Consider the following 22,590-nt stretch of genomic DNA (forward strand, 5'->3'; position numbering starts at 1 on the left):
TAGAGACGGGGTTTCACCATGTTGACCAGGATGGTCTCGATCTCTTGACCTCGTGATCCACCCGCCTCGGCCTCCCAAAGTGCTGGGATTACAGGCGTGAGCCACCACGCCCGGCCGGAAACTGAGGATTTCTTATATCTTGTAGGTATCTTTCCTAAATGTGAGGTCAAGGAATTACAACCAAAAGAGAAGAGTAACACAGGAGAAGTATTCCAAACAGTAATGTTGGAAAGACATGAAAGTCATGGCATAGACGATTTTTGCTTCAGAGAAATCCAAAAAAACGTACGTGACTCTCAGTGTCTAACTCCATCTCAAAAAAAAAAAAAAAAAAAAAAAAAAAAAAAAAAAAAAAAAAAAAAAAAAAAAAAAAAAAAAAAAAAGACATTACAAATTTATGACCTATAAGGGTAGAAAGGATGATATGCAAAAGCAAAATAACCCTATTAAAAATCAGCTTGTATTAAACCTCCAGTCACATCTACCAGAACTGCAGGTATTTCAAGCTGAAGGGAAAATACATCAATATAATCACATGGAAAAATCTATCAACAGTAGTTCCTTAGTTTCCCCACCCCAAAATATTTCTTCTGCTGTCAAAACCCACCTTTCTCATACATACAAATGTCATCTTACGGATTCTGTATTCACAGAAAGAGAGAGAGCAAACGTTCGGACGGAACATTACAAATATAACGAGTGTGGCAAGACCTTTCATCGAGACTTATATTTTACCATATATCAAATAATCCATTCTGAAGAGAAGCAATTTAAATGTGATATATGTGGCAACATCTTCAATAAAAAATCAAACCTTGCAAGTCATCGAAGAATTCATACCAGAGAGAAACTATATAAATGTAACGAATGTGGCAAGGTCTTCAATAACATTTCACACCTTGCACAGCATCGCAGGATTCATACTGGAGAGAAACCTTATAAATGTAATGATTGTAGCAAAGTCTTTAGTCAAATTTCACACCTTACGCAACATCGAAGAATTCATACTGGAGAGAAACCTTATAAATGTAATGACTGTGGAAAGGTGTTCCATCAAATTTCACACCTTGCACAACATCGGACAATTCATACTGGAGAAAAACCTTACAAATGTAATATATGTGGCAAGGTGTTCAGTCGCAACTCCTACCTTGTACAACATCTGGTCATTCACACTGGAGAGAAACCTTACAAATGTCATGAATGTGGAAAGGTCTTCAATCATATTTCACACCTTGCACAACATCGTAGAATTCACACTGGAGAGAAACCTTACAAATGTCAAGAATGTGGCAGGGTCTTCAGTCACAAGTCATCCCTAGCAAACCACTGGAGAATTCATACTGGAGAGAAACCTTACAAATGTCATGAATGCGGCAAGGTATTTAGTCGCAATTCATACCTTGCTCAACATCTGATAATTCATACTGGTGAGAAACCTTACAAGTGTGATGAATGTAACAAAGCGTTCAGTCAAAATTCACATCTTGTACAACATCGTAGAATTCACACTGGAGAGAAACCTTACAAATGTAATGAATGTGGCAAAGTCTTCAGTCAAAATTCATATCTTGTATACCATCAAAGAATTCATACTGGAGAAAAACCTTACAAATGTAATGAATGTGGAAAGGTCTTCAGTCTAAACTCATCCCTAGCACATCATAGGAAAATTCACACTGGAGAGAAACGTTACAAATGTAATGAATGTGGCAAAACCTTTAGCGTGCGTTCAAGCCTTACTAACCATTGTGTAATCCATGCTGGAGAGAAACCTTTCAAATGTAATTAATACCGCAGAGTGTTCAGTCAGTATTAAAGCCTTGCAAGACACATGGTAATTTATATAGGAGAGTTGGGCGTGGTAGCTCAATCCTGTAATCCCAGCACTTTGGGAGGCTGAGGTGAGTGGATCACCTGAGGTTAGGAGTTCAAGAAGCCTGACCAACATGATGAAACCCCTTCTTTACTAAAAATACAAAGATTAGTCAGGAGTGGTGGTGGGAATCTGTAATGCCAGCTACTTGGGAGGCTGAGGCAGGAGAATCGCTTGAACCCAGGAAGCAGAGGTTGCAGCGAGCTAAGATTGCACCATTGCACTCCAACCTGGGTAACAAGTCAAATTCAGTCTCAAAAAAAAAAACCAAAAAAACAAAAACAAAAAACAACTATACTGCAGAGAAACTTTGCAAGGGTAATGAATTTAGCACAGCCTCTAGATTTTGTTCAATGCTTAATAACCATTAGGTGGTCCATAGTGGAGCGAAACCTTACTAATGTATTAAAGGTGGCAAGGCCTTAAGGTATTTCTCCAAAGAATTCTTGCTGGTGAGAAAACTAACAAATGCAATGAATGTCACAAGGTGTTCTGGCACAATTCTCACATTGTACAATGCTGGAAAAATTGATACTGGAGAGAAACATTACAAAAACGCTGAGAGTGGGAAACCGTGATGAGTTCAAACATTGATCAACATCAGAGAATTCATACTAAAGAGCATTTGTATAATTATATGTGATTAGAAGTTTTCCACAGGCCATAGTCACACTAGGCATCAGAAACTTTGATGAAACCATACAAATGTACGGTGCATGCTTAGACTTTCACCAAAGCATCAAAACTGTGGAACATCACAGGGCTTATACTGGAGAGTAACTACACAAAGATAATGAATGAAATAAGCTTTTCAGTGTAATATTCATGATTTTGTCGTGAGAGATCTACTCAATAAAATCCAGGCAAATGTGAATCTGGAAAGGTCACTTGTCTAAGATGCATCTTTAGGGCTCGTTAAAAACTTACACTGGAAATCGGGCATGGTGACTGACCCCTGTAATCCCAGCACTCTGGGAGGCTGAGGTGGACAGATCATGAGGTCAGGAGTTCGGGACCAGCCTGACCAACCTGGTGAAACCCATTTCTACTAAAAATAAATTAGCTGGGTGTGGTGGTGCGTGCCTGTAATCCCAGCTACTCAGGAGGCTGAGGCAGGAGAATCACTTGAATGCAGGAAGTGGAGGTTGCAGTGAGCTGAGATCATGCCACTGAACTCCAGCACTCTAGCCTGGGCAACAGCGAGACTTTGTCTCAAAAAAAAGAAATCATAATGGAACCCTTACAAATGTAACGATATGGTAAGTAATTTGACCAATTTTCTTATAATTTATCTGAGAGCTCACATGAAGTCTAATTCTCTGCCATTAATCTTTTATACTATATTCTGTAGAATAATTACAATTCAAAATATGTTAAAAGTTATGACATATATGAAAGACTCAAGGGTATTTGGAAATGGCCAGTTACCTTAAGGTTATAAAATAATGTATTACATTATTGAAGGAGAAAGGTTTCTTTACCATTTTTGACTTTCAGGCTGACATTTGAAATGTTTTCACGATGTCTTTCTTACAGTCATTTCATGATCTACAGGCAAGAATTGAAGGAAATGGCCTACTTCATTAGGTGAGATCCTTTCTCTTCTTATTTCTGGGAAACAGGGACACTATCTTTTGTAATTAAATATTGGCTGAATACTGGCTAATCCCAGCACTTTGGGAGGCGGAAATGGGTGGATCACTTGAGGTCAGTAGTTCAAGACCAGCCTGGCCAACATGGTGTAACCCCATCTTTACTAAAAACACAAAAATTGGTTGGACATTGTGGCTTGCACCTGTAATCCCAGCTACTCAGGAGGCTGAGGCAGGAGAATAGCTTGAACTCAGAAGTTGAAGGTTGCAGTTAGCCTAGATAATGCCATTTCACTCCAGCCTGGATGACAGAGTGAGACCCTGTCTCAAAATAGAAAGGAAAAAAGAAGTTGGCTGAATTAGGCTTTGGAAGGGTCTGAGAATAATGTAAAGCTGTGGTATCAGTCATACTTATTGCACACAGGGCATCCTTGACAGAGAGGACTAGTGTGGATTATAGAGAAGAAATGCTTTACTAACCAGTCATTAAATAGGGCAGTCCAAGATCTTAAGAGACTGCAGTTTTTATTGAAGACGATTAATATGTTAACAGGAAGTGATTATGTATGGTAGAAGGAATGCAGGGGAAATGTTAGCCACCTTTCCATTGAATGGCAGTAGCTGTCATATAGCAAGATTGAAGAAAAATTGTTGTTAATCTTGAAATTGAAAAGAATACCACAGAGGAAAGGGTTTTTGGTTTTTTGTTTTGTTTTGTTTTCTTTCTTCTATTTGTACAGACAGGGTCTCACTATGTGTCCCAAGCGGGTTTTGAACTCCTGGGCTCAAGCCATCTTTCTGCCTTGGCCTCCCAAAGTTCTGGGATTGCAGGCGTGAGCCTCTGTGCCTGGCCCAAAGAGGAGAGTTTAATGTTAGTTTAAAACAAAAAAGGCACAATAGCATGTTCTTGATTAGAAATCCCTTTTAACTTGAGCATTGCATTTTCCATTGTATGTTTGTTTTTTGAGATAGGATCTCACTCTCTCACCCAGGCTGGAGTGCAAGGAAGCAGTCTTGGCTTACTGCAACCTCCAGTTCCCTGGTTCAAGCAATTTTCCTGCCTCAGCCTTCCGAGTATCTGGGACCACAGGCAGGCCACCACCATGCCCGGCTACTTTTTGTATTGTTTGGTACAGGTGGGGTTTCACTGAGTTGGCCAGGCTACATTTCCTATTGTTTTATTTAGAATGTATCATAGATCTTATGTGTTAATAAGATTTAATGTTGTTTTCTTAACTATGGGTTAATCATGTTCCTTCTACCTGCATAGCTTTATCTTACCTATAGGATTCTTCATATCTAGACACAAACAGTGAGAATCTACAAATTGTTTTCAGGATGGAATCAGACATCATACAATTTGAGGACATACAATCATGCCTGCCTCCTCTGATTGTTACAAAGCTGCCCAGCAGGTTAAACTTGCTTGCCTAACTTTGGGTCTATATATCCTTTTCTCTTGGCTAACCTTACATTTTGGCACCAAACCCAAGAAAAGCATCCTTAACGGGCTCTCTCTGTCCCTCTCTCTCCTGGCCAACCCTCCCCTTCTCAAACCTGCTGAAGACCCAGAGGCTCTCCAAGACTCTCCCACTACCGGCGACCTCATCTACTATCAGAGCCTCTGCCAGGGTAAGAGACTTTTGCCATTCACCCAGAACCCTTGATGTCTCTGCCTTCCCGAAAGACCCAGTGCTGGGCCAAGGGCTTTCTCCAGCCTCCAGGCCTCTGGTTCCTCCATTTCAGGGATGCCTGACTCGGTGGCTACCTCCTGTAATCTGGACAGGGCCCGCAGGACAGGGGACACCCTCTCCTGCGCTGCTTGTCAATTGGCAGTCTCTTCTTCCTCCCCAATTCGCTGTGGGAGCCTTTCGGTCTACATCTTCCAAAACTACCCCCATTGGGTGTCTCCGGTATAGTCTCAATACAAATTCGACAGTGGCTCACAATGGCCCAAAAATGGCACTTTTGATTTCAATGTACCTAGACAACTTTTGCCTTCACAATGGGAAATGGTAGCCATCCTCTCCTCTGCCAGTCCTGTTCTACTTCCCAGATCCTCCTTGCTTACTCTGAACCCAACTCTCCCTGTGTCACTGGCCCCACAACTCCAGCCCATGACTGACAGCCTGCTACACGCCCCACAGCCCCAGGCAACAACTCCTCTGCCTTTGACCCCACTGATTTTTCTCCTCCTCATGATTCCCCACCAGAGCCTCATGATCCTCCGCCATATGCCCTGCTCTGGCCCTATCCCTTCCTCCCCCTCTCTCTCCAACCACCCTGCTTCTGTCCGAGTCCTCCCCATCTCCACCCCTTACCCGACTCAAACCCAACATGCCCAGCAACGAGCTCCCTTGCTTCTCCTTTGGGAAGTAGCAGGGGCTGAAGGACTTGTCCGTGTCTACCTCCACTTCTCCCTCTCTGATGTCTCCTAGATTGAAAACCATCTCGGGTCCTTCTCCTCCAATCCTGATACTTATATCAAAGAATTTAAATATCTCACCTAGTCTGATGAACACACTGATCTCTATATTGCTCTCTCTCCTACCCTCCTTCCAAAAGGGAAGACTGTGGCTCATAGCCCAGGCACAGGCTGACAGTCTTCACTGGCAAGACCCTACAAAGCCTGTAGGAGCCGCTGCTGTTCCCCGGGAAGAGCCTTCCTGAGAGTGCCGACCCACAAACAGTGGCTGGGCATCCCCCAGCCATATGATCACCTGCCTCATTGCAGGCCTTAATAAAGCTGCCAGAAAACCAAAGAAATTTCCCAAAAAGCAGATGAAAATTCGGCCAAGTTCCTTTTCTGCCTTACAGAGGCTCTCCAAAAACATACTCATGTTGACCCTGCCTCCCCAGAAGAAACTACTGTTCTTAATACCCATTTTATCTCTCAATCTGCCCCTGGCATCTGTCACAAACTGAAAAAGGCTGAAGACGGTCCTCAACCCCCCCCAAGAAGACCTCCTTAATCTGGCTTTCAAAGTCTTCAATAACAGGGATGATAAAGTAAATTAGATAAAGCCCCCAAAATCATGCTAAATACCAGCTTCTAGCCACAGCACCCAAGGGCACACATGACCCAACAGCAGGGGCTCTCCTGGGCCTTATTTAAAATGCAGCAAAGAAGGCCACTGGGTGCAGGCATGCTCTAACCCGAGTGCCAGAAACCCCTTGCCCACTTCGCCATCAGACAGGCCACTGGAAGTCTAACGTCCTCTCAACAGACAGAAAAGCTTGCGCCTCAGAGCCACCACCTCTTCAGCAAGACGAAAAGTGAAGCGGGGCTTGCACTCCCGCAGCCTAGCTGCTGAAGCCTGGCGAGGCCCAGGGCCCCCAGCACCCTCTGCCGTTACTGCCTCAGAGCCCAGCGTAACTCTGCTAGTAGCAGGTAAGCCCACTGCTTTTTAAATCAATACTGGGGTACATTCGGCTTTGCCTCAATTCTCAGGACCACTAATTGCTCTCAGGTTTCAGTTGGGGTTGACGGACTCATCTTGTGCCCACATGCCACCGGACGTCTTACTTGTTCCCTATTTAATGCTGTTTTCTCACCCTCTTTCCTTACCATGCCTCATTGCCCTACCTCCATCCTAGGCAGATCTCTAACCAAATTCAAAGCTTCCATCAGCTTTTTCTGTTCCCCACAACCAGATTCTCTCCTACCCCACTACCACAGCAGCCCTCCGCCCCTCCCCCAGTATCCAGTCCCCACTTCTCTTGCTAACCCCGTAATGTGGGACACCACCCCTTCTCCAGCAGCTCGCCATGACCGCATCAAAATCCAGCTAAAAGACCCCTCCAAATTTCCTAACGTCTCCCAGTATCCCATTTCATTAACACACCTAAAAGGCTTACGACCCACCTGTCAGCTAGTCTGCGATTTCCGGACTAGCAATCAGTCCTTCCCATTCATTCGGTGGTTCCCAACCTTTATATACTCCTTTTTTCTCATCCCTGTAGACACAACACATGACACTGAAATAGACCTAAAAGATGCCTTTTTTTAAAAAAAAAAAAAAAAAAATTTCTTTTCATCCTGACTCCCAAAATCTCTTTGCTTTCACTTGGACTGACCCTGAAACTCTCCAGTCAGGACAATGTACTTGGACAGTCTTCCCCCAAAGCTTTAGAGAGCCCCCGTTTCTTTGGACAAGCTCTAGCTCAAGACCTGACCTCCCTTGACCTCTTCCCTAGCCAGCTCCTCTAGTAGGTGGATGACCTCCTCCTCTGTAACTCCTCCCTATAGGGCTCTCAGACTCACACTATTAGCCTTGTAAACTTTCTTGCTAGTAAAGGATATAGGGTTTCCCCCTCCAAAGCCCACCTCTCCACTCCAACAGTGACCTCTCAACTCCAACTTAAGAGTTCAGCTCTACCATGGGGCCCAAGCCACGACCCCAGCACAGGCAGCACTGATTGATAGACAGCCTGCCCCCACCCACCTCTAAAGGTGAAATCTTCACAATATGGATTCCCAATTGTTCCCTCCTAGCCCGCACCCTCTGTGAAGCAGCTAAAGGCCCTCTCGGTGAGCCCCGAAATCCTTCACACAGCATAATCCCTAGCTTCCACAAAGTTAAAGCCACCCTTGTAACTGCTCCTGCACTGTCTGCCTGACATTTCTCAGCCTTTCATTCTCTACACAGCCCAAAACCATGGAATAGCCCTTGGTGTTGAAAGAAAAGGAAGTCCTCTTTCCTCTCTCCCATAGCTTACCTATCTAAACAACTAGACAACACTGCCGAAGAGGGGCCGACCTGCCTCAGAACCCCAGCAGCAGCCACCATCCAAGCCGCAGAAAGCACGAAACTACCAGTCCACATGATCTATAAGATCTCCTCTCCTCCCGAGCACTGAGCACACTTTCTCCTTCTCGGATCCAACTACTCCATGCCCTCTTTCTTGAAGACCCAGAGTTCCGCCTCTCCAAAAGTGCTCCCGTCAATCCTGCTTCCCTACTTCCAGTACTCCCCTCTCACCCGTTCCTGTACTGAAATCCTACCTACAGCCTCGTTTCCCTAATATCGCCCCTGAACCTCTCACTGATCCTGATCGCCAGTTATAGATGACTCCTCTTCCAAGTCAGCTAACTCCCATCAAATGCCAGGTACACAGTCGTCTCCCTTGACCGAGTAATTGAAGCCAAACCTCTAACCCCAGGGACCTCCTCCCAAAAGGCAGAACTTGCAGCTCTCACCAGGGCGCTAACCTCTCCAAAGGCAAAAGTGTCAACATGTGTACCAAGTCCAAATATGCCTGTCTCATTCTCCATTCTTACGCGGCCATCTGGCAAGAGAGGATTCCTTACCACCAAAGGAACCCAGTCATTAACGGCCCCTTATTTACCAACTTCTCCAAGCTGCACACCTCCCAGCTCACACGGGAGTTATGCAGTGTCAGGGACATCAAACAGGGTCAGATGACAAGAGGAAACAGAAAGGCTGGGGAGGCAGCCAAAGCAGCCTCCCTTTCTTCTGTCCCTGTTCCTTTCCTCCTCATTAGCCCCACAATCCAACCCCAATATTCTCCCACTGCGGAATCTTCCGTGCTACAATAAGAGGCCTCCTTGCAAGGGAGCTGGGTCGTCCAAGATCAAAAACAAGAGTCGGTTACAAACTCACTCTTGAAGTCTAGAAACCCCAGACCTCCCTTCTGCCCATAGCCCTAGCCCATATCAGAGCCAGCCCAAAAGCACCCTCCTTCCTCGGCCCATTTGAGTTAATGTATGGACTCCCTTTCCTCCTACAAAACAGGCCCCTTCTAACTCAGCTAGGAGAGTACCTCCCAACATTTATCCTCATCTACCATCTTCTCCGTGAACAAGCAGACCAGGCCCTCCCAAAATCCCACAGAGGAAATCCCACCAACCAGACTCTCCTACCAGGAGAGCATGTCTTCCTAAAAACTCTTAATCCAGCAAACCTTAAACCAAAGTGGGAAGGCCTTTTTCAAGTTATTCTTACAGCCCCCACCACAGCCAGACTCTCAGGACATGCCTCTTGGTACCATCTTTCCAGACTAAGGCTCCTACAGCCAACCCGCCGACCGTCCTCCGCTGATTCTCCAGCACCCTCCTTGGCCCAACCAAACTCCGCCTTACACCTGTCCCCAAAGAAGAAGCCGGTAACTCCTTCATATATCGCCACTGTTCTTACTCCAGGTGCCAGGGTCCTCGTGACGAGGAACAACCTCCCCCATAACCTATCAAATATGAGAAGTCCTCTTTTTTTTCCCCATTTCCACACAAAGAAAAGTCTTAACCCAGCTTTACCTTGCTCATCTGCAAGGAGAATCTGACTATCCATGGGGCGCTATCCGCCACCTCATAGACCCTCTAGAAGAGGCCACCTTCCTACACTCCAATTCTCCCTCAGGTTCCTAATTCTTTTAGTAGCTAGCCCCACAGCCTCAACTTCCTCACAGTCCCTTCTCACTTCTGCAAAGCTCGAACGCTGTCTGGGTCTCACTCCTTGTTGCTGTGCTCCAGCTCTGTACTTGGCTTCCGGTTGCCTGACCTGCGTTTCCCTTTCCTCTGCTGCCTACTCAGCTCTCCCAGCTTCCCAGCCCTGGGACCGCATTCCCATTTGCTTCTCATACACTGTCCAAAGAGGCCCTGCCTTTGTAGACAGAGCCCTCACCCTCATTGCAAACTATCCCACTGCCCTTGCTAACAGAGCTACCAAACTTCTCTGCCTATACTACCAATTATGACCACTCAAAACTCCCTCATCCCGCCATTCAAGGTCCCATAACCCTCAACACCACAAGAACTGGCCAAGCCCCCTTATGTGTCACTTCTTCCAGTGGACACGTAGAGGTAGGCACCCTCCCTCCTCCTGCCTGTAACTCAACCCAAATCATCTCTCATCCTTCCCATACCTCAGTCCGAGTAGATTCTTCAGTCTCCCCTGAAGCCAGTGGCCTCTTTACCCAGCCCCTCCGCATTACCTCCCCTCCTGCCTCTCAAACATGGAAACCCCTTCCCCAGACAGGAGTTCTCAAAGGGGCCTCTCTCTCCTCCTCACTCTGGGTTGCTGAAGCTGAACCAAGTACCTGCAAACAAGCAGCCTACACTTTCCAACACCTGTTCTTAATCCACTTGAGAATAGGTGTCTGTTTGCATTAACACCGCTGGCATCTTCTTCCTCTGCGGATCCACAACCTACTTCTGTCTCCCTACCCACTGGACAGGTACTTGCACCCTGGTCTACCTTACCCCCAACATTAACCTTGTCGCTCTGAACCAAGAAGAACTCCCTGTCCCTGCTACATGACACATCCACCCAAAGAAAGCGATACAGTTCATTCCCTTATTAGAAGCCCTCGGAGTCACAGGTACCGTCGGGTTAGGAGCAGGAATNGGGTTCAGGCAATTCTCCTGCCTCAGCCTCCTGAGTAGCTGGGATTACAGGCACGCGCCACCATGCCCAGCTGATTTTTTTTGTATTTTTAGTAGAGACGGAGTTTCACCATGTTGACCAGGATGGTCTCGATCTCTTGACCTTGTGATCCACCCGCCTCGGCCTCCCAAAGTGCTGGGATTACAGGCGTGAGCCACCGCGCCCAGCCTTCAAGTTTCTATTTTAATAGTCACCCACTGCCTCTGCTCCCTGAGACTCCCTTCTCACTGCTACACGGCTCAAAGGCTCTCTGGATCTCTCACTCCTTGTTACTGAGGCTCCTGTGCTCTCTGGATCTCTCACTCCTTGTTGCTGTGCTCCAGCTCTACATTTGCTTCCTGTTGCTGCACCTGCGTTTCCCTTTCCTCTACTGCCTACACAGCTCTCCCAGTTTCTCAGCCCTGGGACCATACTCCTGTTCGCTTTTTTATACACCATCCAAAAAGCCTCTGCTTTTCTAGACGGAGCCCTCACTCTCACTGCAAACTATCCACTGCCCTTACTAACAGAGCTACCAAACTCTTCACATACACTGCCAACTACAACCGTGCAAAACTCCCTCACCCTGCCATCCAATGTTCTATAAACCTCCACACCGCAAAACGTGGCCAGGACTCCCATGTGTCACCTCTTGGAATGGACGCATACACGCAGACACGCAGACACCATCCCTCGCTCTGCCTGTGGCTCAACTCAGACCATCTCTCATCCCTCTTCCCATACCTCACTGTGAGAAAATTATTCAGTGACCCCTGAAGCCAACAGCCACTTTACCCAGCCCCTCCACATTACCTCCCCTCCTGCCTCTCAAACATGGAAGCCCCTTCCCCATACAGGAGTTCTCAAAGGGGTCAGTCTCTCCTCCTCACTGTGGATTGCTGAAGCTGAACTGAATTCCTCCAAATGAGGAACCTACGCACCCCAACACCTATTCTCAACCCACTTGTCTGTTTGCATTAACACCGCAGGCATCTTGTTCCTCTGCGGATCCACACCCTACTTCTGTCTCCCTACCCACTGGACAGGTACTTGCACTCTGGTCTACCTTACCCCTAACATTAACCTTGTCGCTCTGAACCAAGAACTCCCTGTCCCTGCTACATTACACATCCACCCAAAGAGAGCAATACAGTTCATTCCCGTATTAGCAGCCCTCAGAGTCACAGGTAGCGTCGGGTTAGGAGCAAGAAGCCTAGAAACCTCATATTTCCAGTCACTCTCCTGAGACTTCCAATCATCACTAGAAGAAATAGCAGCCTGTATCACTCACCTCCAAAACCAATTAGACTGTTCAGTGGCAGTTGCCCTACAAAACCACAGAGGCCTAGAACTCTTCACTGTTGAAAAAGGAGGTCTGTGCCTCTTTTTAAATGAACAATGCTGTTTCTGCCTCAATAAATCTGGGTTAGTATGAGATGCTGTCAAAAAGCTCAAAGACCAGCCAGGCGTGGTGGGTCACACCTGTAATCCCATCACTTTGGGAAAGCCGAGGGGCGTGGATCACCTGAGGTCAGGAGTTCGAGACCAGCCTGACAAACATGGAGAAACCCTGTCTCTACTAAAAATACAAAACTTAGCTGGGCATGGTGGCAGATGTCTGTAATCCCAGCTACTAACGGAGGCTAAGGCAGGAGAATTGCTTGAACCCAGGAGGCGGAGGTTGCGGTGAGCCAAGATCACACCATTGCACTCCAGCCTGGACAACAAGTGTGAACTTCCATCTCAAAAGAAAAAAACAGCTCAAAGACCGAGCACAAAAACTTAAGGACAGTCAGTTCACCTGGCCCCAGTGGTTCTGTAACCCCCGGGCACCATGGCTACTGCCCCTCCTATGTCCTGCCATAACCCTTTTCTCCTTCTAGCAATTGGCCCCTGCCTCTTACAACTCCTCACCCACTTTTTACAGGACCGTATTAAAGCTTTCACGCATGGAACAATACAAGATATGATGCTGCTCCAAGAATACCGACATCTCCAGGAATGACAATCCCTGCTACCTAGGCCCCCCCCACCCAGTCTCCCCTGTCCAACAAGAAGCCGCCAGATGACAACAGCGCCCCTCTTCTATTACCTATTAACAGGCAGGAATGTTAGGGACAAGCTGCCTCAGAAAACCCCCTCCACATAACTGAACCCCCCACACTCAGATTGCTCTCAAGCTGGATTCCTGAACTCCCATCTAGGTGCTCCAAGTAAGCAAAACCTGATTACAACCATCTGGGCAGCTCGTGGGAGGACAGGGAGAACAAATGTTTGTTACACATACTTGTAAATTTCTGTTTTTTAAGAACTGCCACTACAAAGGTCACAGGATGATGTAAGTCTGTCACAAGCTGACAAGCTATCTCTGTGCTTGTTACAAGCTGATAGATTATCTCAGACCTGAAACTGTCTTAGGCCCCTCTCACCCTATAGGGACCCCTCCTTTTGTAAGCTCGGGGCTGCCTCCTCTGATGGTTACAAAAAAGCCCGGCAGGTTAATAAAACTTGCTTGCCTGATTTTGGGTCCACACATCCTTTCTCTCAGCTAATCTTACAGAAATTGCACTGTAATGAAAGTTCATCATATAACCTGGGTCACTCTTGCCATATCCAACTGATACAAGAGGCAAAAAGAAATTATTTAGACAGATAGTAAAAGCAAAAAAGTCCTCAGCAGAGCTGTCCTTCTAACAAAAAGCTGCCCCAAAAATCATTCTGTTCTAATGGAACAGACTAAAAAATCAATCTGCAAACATACAAGCAAGCTGGAAGCTCGTTTGGGGGAGCGTCGGCAGCTGTGCCAACAGAAAAGGGGCTACCTAGGGGCCAGGCGTGTCCACCAGGGAAGCTCCATCTTCCCTTTGTTAGCATGTGTACACTAAGAAAGGGGCAACATGGCGCAGCTCAGGCAAAGAACCCACCTGCATAATCAAAGATTATGGAGGGGCCTGCCAGAAATTAATGCCCTATGCAAATGGCACATCTGGTCCTACCCAGTTTTTTAAACCCCATGTAGATTAAGACACTGCCTCCCCACCAGCTCATCTATAAAACACCCTGCATTTCACCACGGATCTGCAAACCATTTTTCCAGGACCCCTCTCTGTAGCAGAGAGCTGCTGTCTTTATTTCACCTATTGAACTTCTGCTCTTAACCTCACACTAGGGTGTCCACGTTCTTGATCTCCATGGCTGTGAGACAAGGAACCTCAGTTATTACCCCAGACAATCAGGCTGCTTCAAAACTAAGCCAAAGTCAAGAGGCCAGATGGAAAATGAACTCAGGACACAAACACTGCTTCAAGATATAATTCTCTGAAGCATGACTGCTGAAACTTCCTGTTGTAACCTGAAACCAGCTTTTTCTTTTCTTTTAGACAGAATCTCGCTCTGTTGCCCAGGCTGGAATGCAGTGGGGCAATCTCAGCTCACTGCAACCTCCACCTCCCAGGTTCAAGTGATTCTCCTGCCTCAGCTTCTGGAGTAGCTGGGAGTATGATGGCCCCCCTCAAACTCCCAAAGTACTGGGTTTACAGGTGTAAGCCACCGCACCTGGTCTAGTTTTTTTTTTTCTTACAGCAACTAAAATATAGCACCTGGGGCTTTCAAAATAGTTTGTGAAACAAGTATCTGAGACAGGTCTCAATCCGTTTAGAAAGTTTATCTTACCCAGTTTAAGAGCATGCCCATGACAGCCTCAGGAGTTCCTGATAGGGGGTGCTCAATATGGTCTAGGTATAGCTTGCCTTTATACATTTTAGGGAGACATGACAAGTAAGTATAAGATGTACACTGGTTCAGTCTGGAAAGGAGGGACAACTTAAAGTGGGAGAGGGGGCCTCCAGGTCATAGGTAGATAAGAGACAAATGGTTGCATTCTTTTGAGTCTCTTATTAGCCTTTTTACTTTGAGTAATTTTGTCTTCATGTATTTTATTTTGAGACAGCTGTTGCCTACCTACTCAGGAGGCTAAGGCAGGAGAATCACTTGAACCTGGGAGACAGAGGTTGCGGCGAGCTGAGATCGGGCCATTGCACTTCAGGATGTGACTGGGGAGAAATCCACCCACTCTGGTGATCAGAAGTGAGGCATTCTGTGCTTAGTGGCATGTGAGAGTAGAAAAGGCACTTTTGTCTTTTCGTATTTCTTTTTTTTTTTTTTTGGCAAGGAGACAGAGTCTTGCTCTGTTGGCCAGGCTGGAGTGCAGGTTTTTTTTTCCTTTTTGCATTTTTACAATTTTATTTTTGTATTCTAAGTAGAACTAAAAAAAAAAAAAAAAAAAAAAAAAAAAAAAAAAAAAAAAAAGTAGAGACAGAATTTCACCATGTTGGTGAGGCTTGTCTCAAACTTCTGACCTCTTGATTCACCTGTCTCGGGCTCCCAAAGTGCTGGAATTACGGGCCTAAGCCACTGTGCCTGGCCTCATATTCTTAAAATAATGATGGAATCAAACACCTTGTATCATTCATGTCTGTGTAGGAACTTTCCATTCTAATGAGGAAGATTTTAGGAGTCAGAAACACAGTAACTCACTCAAAAACCTAAAAATGTAGTATAACATCAGGCAAAAAAGATTTCCCGTCATCGATCTTTTTTTCTAGAATTTACCATGTACTTTGCCCACATTAATACATGACTTCCATTGGCAGCTGCTCTATTCCTGGTCTACAGAGAGCTGACGGTGCATCCAGATGTGGCCCCTGCACAATCCCTGCTGCCCAGCAGCCCTGACACCACGGGCCCACACCCCGTCTCCCTCCACGTCTTGGCATGAGTCCCCTTCCCAGAGTTTATGTCACTGAGTCATGAGAGATGGAATCTGTTAGGCCTCCAAGTCCAGGCCTGGCCCTTTTAGCTTTGGAGACCTGCACGTACACCTCTGGAGGGTCCCCAGAAGCCAAGAAGTCTGAAGTAACCACAAGTAACCAGGTGGCCACAAAAAGAACTAAAACAACTTGTTCCTGCCTCAACTATTTGCTGCAACCTGGACCCATTGTTCCTGTTCAGCCTTGCAAAACTTTTCCCCCAGACGCTGGGTTTCTCAAGACCCCTCCGCCTGTAACTATGTAATCTACCGCACCTTCCTCTCCGCTGCTGCCGATACTCCCCACCCTTATGATCATGCCTGTTTGTAATCAATGACCCCTACCCTTGTAATCATGCATCCCTTGATGTCCTCCCCCTCCCCAAGCTTACCTCCTTTAGCTGACCATTTGCCCCAACCTACTTCTCAGACTTGGCCTGCTTGCACCCAACTGTGAAATAAACAGGCTTGTTGCACACACAAAGCCTGTCTGATGGTCTCTTTACATGAGCAACATGCGTGACAACTGGTGCCAAAACCCGGGACAAGGGAACTCCTACAGGAGACCAAACCCCCTGTCCCCACCCTTGTGCTCCCTCTGTGCAGAGACCTACCTACAACCTAGGCTCATCAGACCAGCCCAAGCATCCACTCAGCATCCTCAGACCAGGTAAGCGGTTTGCCTTAGGTCTTTTGCTTTTCTTACTACCTGTCAGCTTCCTTCTCCTTTCAGTTTTATTTTCCTCTCCCTTTCAGCAGAGACAAGAAAGACAGGACTTTCCATGAGATTCATGACTGGAAAAAATCCTATGTAGGTCATGGAACTGGGAAGACAGTCTTCCCTCGGTGACTGACCAGTGCAGAGATGTCTGCTTTGATCACTCACTGGCACTCATTTGGTGACTGATTATTGCGGAGACGTCTGCTCTGGTCACTCCCTCACACTAGTAGGGTGATGGATAACATGGGGGACATCCCCTCTGACTGACTCACCTCAGGTTCAGACCAAGGTTTAGTCTGGGATGCCTGCTAAACTGCTTGGTCCCGCATTCACCTTCTTTGTCTCCACTGTTTTTTTTTTTTTTTTTTTTTTTTTGAGACGGAGTTTTCACTCATGTTACCCAGACTGGAGTGCAATGGCGTGACCTCGGCTCACCGCAACCTCCGTCTCCTGGGTTCAGGCAATTCTCCTGCCTCAGCCTCCTGAGGAGCTGGGATTACAGGCACGCACCACCATGCCCAGCTAATTTTTTGTATTTTTAGTAGAGACGGGGTTTCACCATGTTGACCAGGATGGTCTCGATCTCTTGACCTCGTGATCCACCCGCCTCGGCCTCCCAAAGTGCTGGGATTACAGGCTTGAGCCACCGCGCCCGGCTCCACTGTTCTTCTTAAACTATGGTCAACCTCCCGCTCTCCATCCCTCCCTCCCTCCCTCTCCCTTATCCTGCGTTCTTAAAAACCTCAGACGTCTCTGGCTATCCCTGGACCTGAAACCTAAGCATCTTATTTTCTTCTGCAATACCACTTGGCTGCAATATAAATTGGACAATGGCTTTAAATGGCCTGAAAACTACACCTTTGATTTTTCTGTCCTGCTGGATCTAGACAGCTTTTGTCGTAAACGGGTAAAAGGTCTGAAGTCTCCTATGTCCAGGCCTTTTTCACACTTTGTTCCCTTCCCAGCCTCTGCTCCCAATGTGACCCCTCTCCAATTCTCTTTTTTTCCCTCCCACCCATGCCCTCTGTCCCTACTGTCAATGCAGATTCTTCTCTCTCAATAGATCCTTCTGACCGTTCTCTATCAGGCTGCCCCTCAGCAGGCTGAACCGAACCCTAATCTCCCCACCACCCCATCCCCTCCCTCTTATACCTCCTCTGTCACTTCTCCGTCCCGCACCTACTCTGGGACACAATACAGCCTTAAAACTAGCTTTCCCTCCCCCGCCCAACAGTTTCCCCTTCAAGACCTGGCTGGAGCCGAGGGCATAGGGTTCAGCTTGCATGTTCCTTTTTCACTGATCTGTCCCACATTGGTCAGCACTTGCGATCTTTCTCATAAGAATCCGCTAAATATATCCAAGAGTTCCAATATCTAACTCTGTCCTACAATTTAACCTGGAATGACTTAAATGTCATTCTAACCTCTACTCTTTCTCCAGATGAACGAAATAGTGTTTATACTCTGGCTCAGTCTTATGCTGACACCCACAGACGCCATGAGCCAGCCTTCCAAGAGGGCATCAGGGCGGTAACTAGGGAAGAACCCAACTGGCAATACCAGAAGGGCTCACCCGACATCGCCAAGCATGACTATATGGTCTCTTGCTTAGTTGAGGCACTTAAGCAGGCAGCTTACAAAGCTATTAATTATGACAAGCTTAAAGAAACAACCCAGGGCAAATGTGAAAATTCTGCCCAATTCATGCGGCCCACCCATCAGCTTCACGGCACTAGACCCAGAGGGGCCAGAGGGTTGCCTTATTCTCAGTATGCATTTTATTACCCCATCTGCCCCAGACATTAGGGAAAAACTTCAAAAACTAGACCCAGGCCCTCAAACTCCGCAAGAGGAATTAATCAACATTGCAACAGGAATTAATCAATGTCACCTTCCAGGTGTTTAACAATAGGGAGGAAGCAGCCAGGCGGCAACACATTTCAGAGCTGCGACTGTCTCCACAGTAAGACAAGCCCCAGTCACTGTTTCAACCACAAGGAACTCTCAGGCACCAAGGCGGTCGCAATCAGGTGCTCCATCAAGCCGCCCTCCTCCAGAGCCTTGCTTCAAATGCCAGAAAACTGGCCACTGGGCCAGGGAATGCCCACAGCCTGCGGCTTCAACCTGCTTCAAATACCAAAAGCTTGAACATTGGGCTAACGAATGCTCAGAGCCCAAGTTTCCCTCTAAGCCGTGTTCTGTCTGTGGGGGACCCCCTGGAAATCAGACTCTCCAGCTCATATTATAGCCACTCCCAAGGCTCCTGGAATTCAAACCCAATATTCTCCGGCTGACTCCTTTCCGGAACTTCTTGGCTTAGCAACTGAAGATTGATGCTGTCCGACTGCTTCAGAAGTCCCCTGGATCACCGCAGATGCTGAGCTTTGGGTAACACAGTGGAGGGTAAGTCTATCCCCTTTTTAGTCAGTACAAGGGATACCCGCTCCACATTACCTTCTATTGAAAGGCCTGTTTCCTTAGCCCCTAGAACTGTTGTGGGAATTGATGGCAATGCTTCAAAACCTCTCAGAAACCCCCAACTCTGGTGTCAGCTTGGACAGCACTCCTTCACTCACTCCTTCTTAGTCATCCCCACCTGCCCTGTTCCCTTATTAGGGTGAGATATTTTAACCAAGCTATCTGCTACCCTGACTATTCCAGGACTACAACCACATCTCATAGCTGCCCTCTTACCTGACCCAAAGCCTACCACACAGCCTCCCATCATGTCTCTTCACCTTAACCCACAGGTGTGGCACCTCTACTCCATCCTTAGCGATGGACAGTGCACCTGTCACTATCCCCTAAAACCCAATCATCCCTATCCTGCCCAAAGCCAATACCCCATTCTCCAACAAGCTCTAAAGGTACTAAAACCTGTCATCACCCACCTGTTACAACATGGTCTCCTAACGCCTTCTAACTCTTCTTAAACTCTCCTATCTTGCCTGTCCAGAAACAGGACAAATCTTACCAGCTGGTCCAAGACTTTCATCTTATCAATCAAATTGTGCTTCCTCTCCATCCTGTAGTGCCAAACCCATATACTGTCCTGTCCTCAATTCCTCCCTCCACAACCCATTATTCTGTACTCGATCTCAAAGATGCCTTTTTCACCACCCCCTTTCTCCCTCCCAGCCTCTATCTGCCTTCACTTGGACTGACCCTGACCCCACCAGTCACAACAGCTCACCTGGACCATCCTGTCTCAGGGCTTCAGGGACAGCCCATGCTACTCCAGTCAGGCCGTCACTCTTTCTTTTCACCTGCTCTCTTTCTGTCTCTCGACTTGTCACCTTATTCAATACACGGATGACCTCCTCCTGTGCAGCCCCTCTTAGGAAGCTTCTCAGCAAGACGCCCTCCTGCTTCTTCAGCATCTATTTTTTTTTTAATTTTTAATTTTTTTATTTTTGAGATAGAGTCTCACTCTGTTACCCAGGCTGGAGTGCAGTGGCATGATCTCAGCTCACTGCAACCTCTACCCCTCTGGTTCAAGCAATTCCCCTGCCTCAGCCTCCCGGGTAGCTGGGATTACAGGGGCGTGCCATCATGCTTGGCTTTTTTCCGTTTGTTTTTTTGTAGAGACGGGATTTCACCATGTTCGTCAGGCTGGTCTTGAACTCCTGACATTGTGATCCACCCACCTCAACCTCCCAAAGTGCTGGGATTACAGGCATGAGCCACCATGCCTGGCAAGCACCTATTCTTAAACGGATATTATGTGTTCCCTTCTAAGGCCCAGATTTCCTCTCCATCTGTCACCTATCTGGGATCCTCCTCCAACAAAACACCCGTGCTCTCCCCACCAGTGGCATCCATCTCATCTCCTCAGCCCCAACTTCCTCCATCAAACAGCAGCTCCTCTCCTTCCTAGGTGTAGTCAGATACTTTCAGCTTTGAATACCAGGTTTTAGCATTCTTACCGAGCCTCTACATAACCTCGCCAAGGGAAACATATCTGACCCCGTGATTGTAAATCCTTTCCTCACTCCGCCTTTCACTCTTTGAAGAGAGCTCTAGAAATGACTCCTGTACTAGCTGTCTCCAAGTCATCCCAACCCTTTTCCTTATACACTGCTGAAACTCAGGGTTATGCAATTGGAGTTCTTACATGAGAGCCAGGTCCTCGTCCTCTTGCCTTCCTCTCTAAACAACTTGGTCTCACTGTCCCAGATTGGCCCTCATGCCTGCATGTGGCAGCTGCCTCTTCTTTGCTCCTTCTTGAGGCCTTCAAAATCACAGGCTCTGCCTCACTCACTCTACACAGCTCTCACAACCTTCAGGCTTTAGTATTCTCTTCGCAGGTTCCACATCTGTTATCTGCCCCACGCCTTATTTAACTCTATTCACTCTTTATGACAACTCCACTGTGACTATTGCACATGGCCCTGATTTTAATCCAGCTTCTTATCTGATGCCAAACATAAACACAAGCCCTGAACCCCATGACTGTATCTTCTTAATCCATATAGCATTCTCCCCTTTCCATGTATTTCTCTTTCCCATTCCAGACCCGGATCACACATGGTTTATTGATGGGAGTTAAGGCCTAGTCAGCACCAGCTAAATCTGGTTATGCAGCTGTATCCTGTTCATCTATCATTGAGGCTGCCACACTCCCTCCCTCTAGAGTCAGTATAGACATTGACATGTAGTCCCCTTAGCAAGAGTAAGAGCATGGGTTAAAGCAAGCTCAACTAATTGCTTTAACCAATGCTCTTACTCTTGCTAAGGGGACTACATGTCAATGTCTATATTGACTATGCCGTTCAAATCCTACACCACCGTGCTGCCACATGGGCAGAAAGGGGCTTTCTCACTACACAGGGATCTTCTATTATAAGTGCTGCCTTAATTCAGGCCCTCCTTAAGGCCGCTCTCCTCCCAGCCAAGGTTGGAGTCATCCACTATAAAGGGCATCAAAAAACTTTAGATCTCATTGCCCAAGGAAATGCTTTGGCTGAAGAAACAACTAAGAAGGCAGCAAACACACCAATATCTCCTCTGAGTGGATAACATTTTTCTTTCTCATCAATTACCCCCACTTACTCTCCTGAATCCTTAACCTACCAATCATTTCCCACTCAGGCAGTTGGGTTTTGGATAAAGGAAAATTTCTTCTTCCTACTTCACAAGCTCATTCTATCCTCTCTTCCATAACCATTTTCATGTGGGATATAAGCCTTTTGCCTGTCTCTTAGAGCCACTCATCTCCTTCCATTCACGGAAGTCCATGCTTAACACAATTACATCTGAGTGCTTCATCTGCCACTCTACCAAACCCCAGGGAATTTTTTTTTAATTTACTAAAAGGCCTACAGCAGGACCCCAGGGATTTTTAAAACCTTTTCACTTTCCCACTCACCAAATGTGGGGATTTATCCCCACACGAGATTGGCAAATTGACTTTACTTATATGCCACGTGACAAGAAATGTAAATATCTTCTTATATGGGTGGATACCTTTACAGGGTGGGTTGAAGCCTTCCCTGCTGGAACAGAAAAGGCCACTGCTGTTATTTCTTGTCTGTTAAATGAGATCATTCTCCAATTTGGCCTGCCTACTTCCATCCAATCTGACAATGGCCCTGCTTTCATTAGCCAAATTACCCAAGCACTCTCTCAGTCCCTTAGCATTCAATAGAATCTCCATGCCCCTTACCACCCTCAGTCATCAGGAAAAGTAGATAAACCTAATGGCCTCCTAAAAACACACCTTACCAAGCTCACCCTTCAACTAAAGAAGAACTGGGTATGCCTTCTACCTATTGCTTTTCTCCGAATTCATGACACTCCCTGGAAACACACAGGATACAGCCCTTTTGAACTCTTGTATGGCCACACCTTTTTGCTTGGGCCTAACCTCCCAGAAACTAGCCCTCTTGGACACAATCTTCCCCTTCTCCATCAAACTAGGCAGGAAATTAGTCAAGCTGCTAATCTCTGTGGGTAAGCCCCCATATAGGAACCAAGGAATGAGAGCTAAGCAGAACCCTGACACAGTTAGGGCTTGAGGAATATCTCCCTTTATAGTGTTACTACTCAGCTACTTCCTTTTATATAATCCTTTACATAATCATATATTAGTTTATAGAAATAGGCCGGGCGCGGTGGCTCAAGCCTGTAATCCCAGCACTTTGGGAGGCCGAGGCGGGTGGATCACAAGGTCAAGAGATCGAGACCATCCTGGTCAACATGGTGAAACCCTG

At 46.7% G+C, this 22,590-nt stretch overlaps 1 protein-coding gene and 1 long non-coding RNA gene across 4 annotated transcripts in view; one reads left to right on the forward strand and one right to left on the reverse strand.

Annotated features, from left to right (window-relative positions):
* LOC119469435 overlaps positions 1–2,422 on the reverse strand; it is an 8,771-nt gene extending 6,349 nt beyond the window's left edge. Inside the window, exons 1-3 of the long non-coding RNA XR_005198227.1 lie at positions 2,412–2,422; positions 1,356–1,486; positions 443–1,103 (exon numbers count right to left, since the gene is read on the reverse strand). This is a non-coding gene — a long non-coding RNA (uncharacterized LOC119469435). The remainder of the gene's footprint in view (positions 1–442; positions 1,104–1,355; positions 1,487–2,411) is intronic.
* Positions 1–22,590, forward strand: part of LOC119469431 (zinc finger protein 160-like) — a 609,418-nt gene that overhangs the window by 70,339 nt on the left and 516,489 nt on the right. The window lies entirely within an intron of this gene.

Source organism: Cebus imitator, unplaced genomic scaffold (assembly GCF_001604975.1).
Source record: "Cebus imitator isolate Cc_AM_T3 unplaced genomic scaffold, Cebus_imitator-1.0 Scaffold654, whole genome shotgun sequence".
NCBI lineage: Eukaryota > Metazoa > Chordata > Mammalia > Primates > Cebidae > Cebus > Cebus imitator.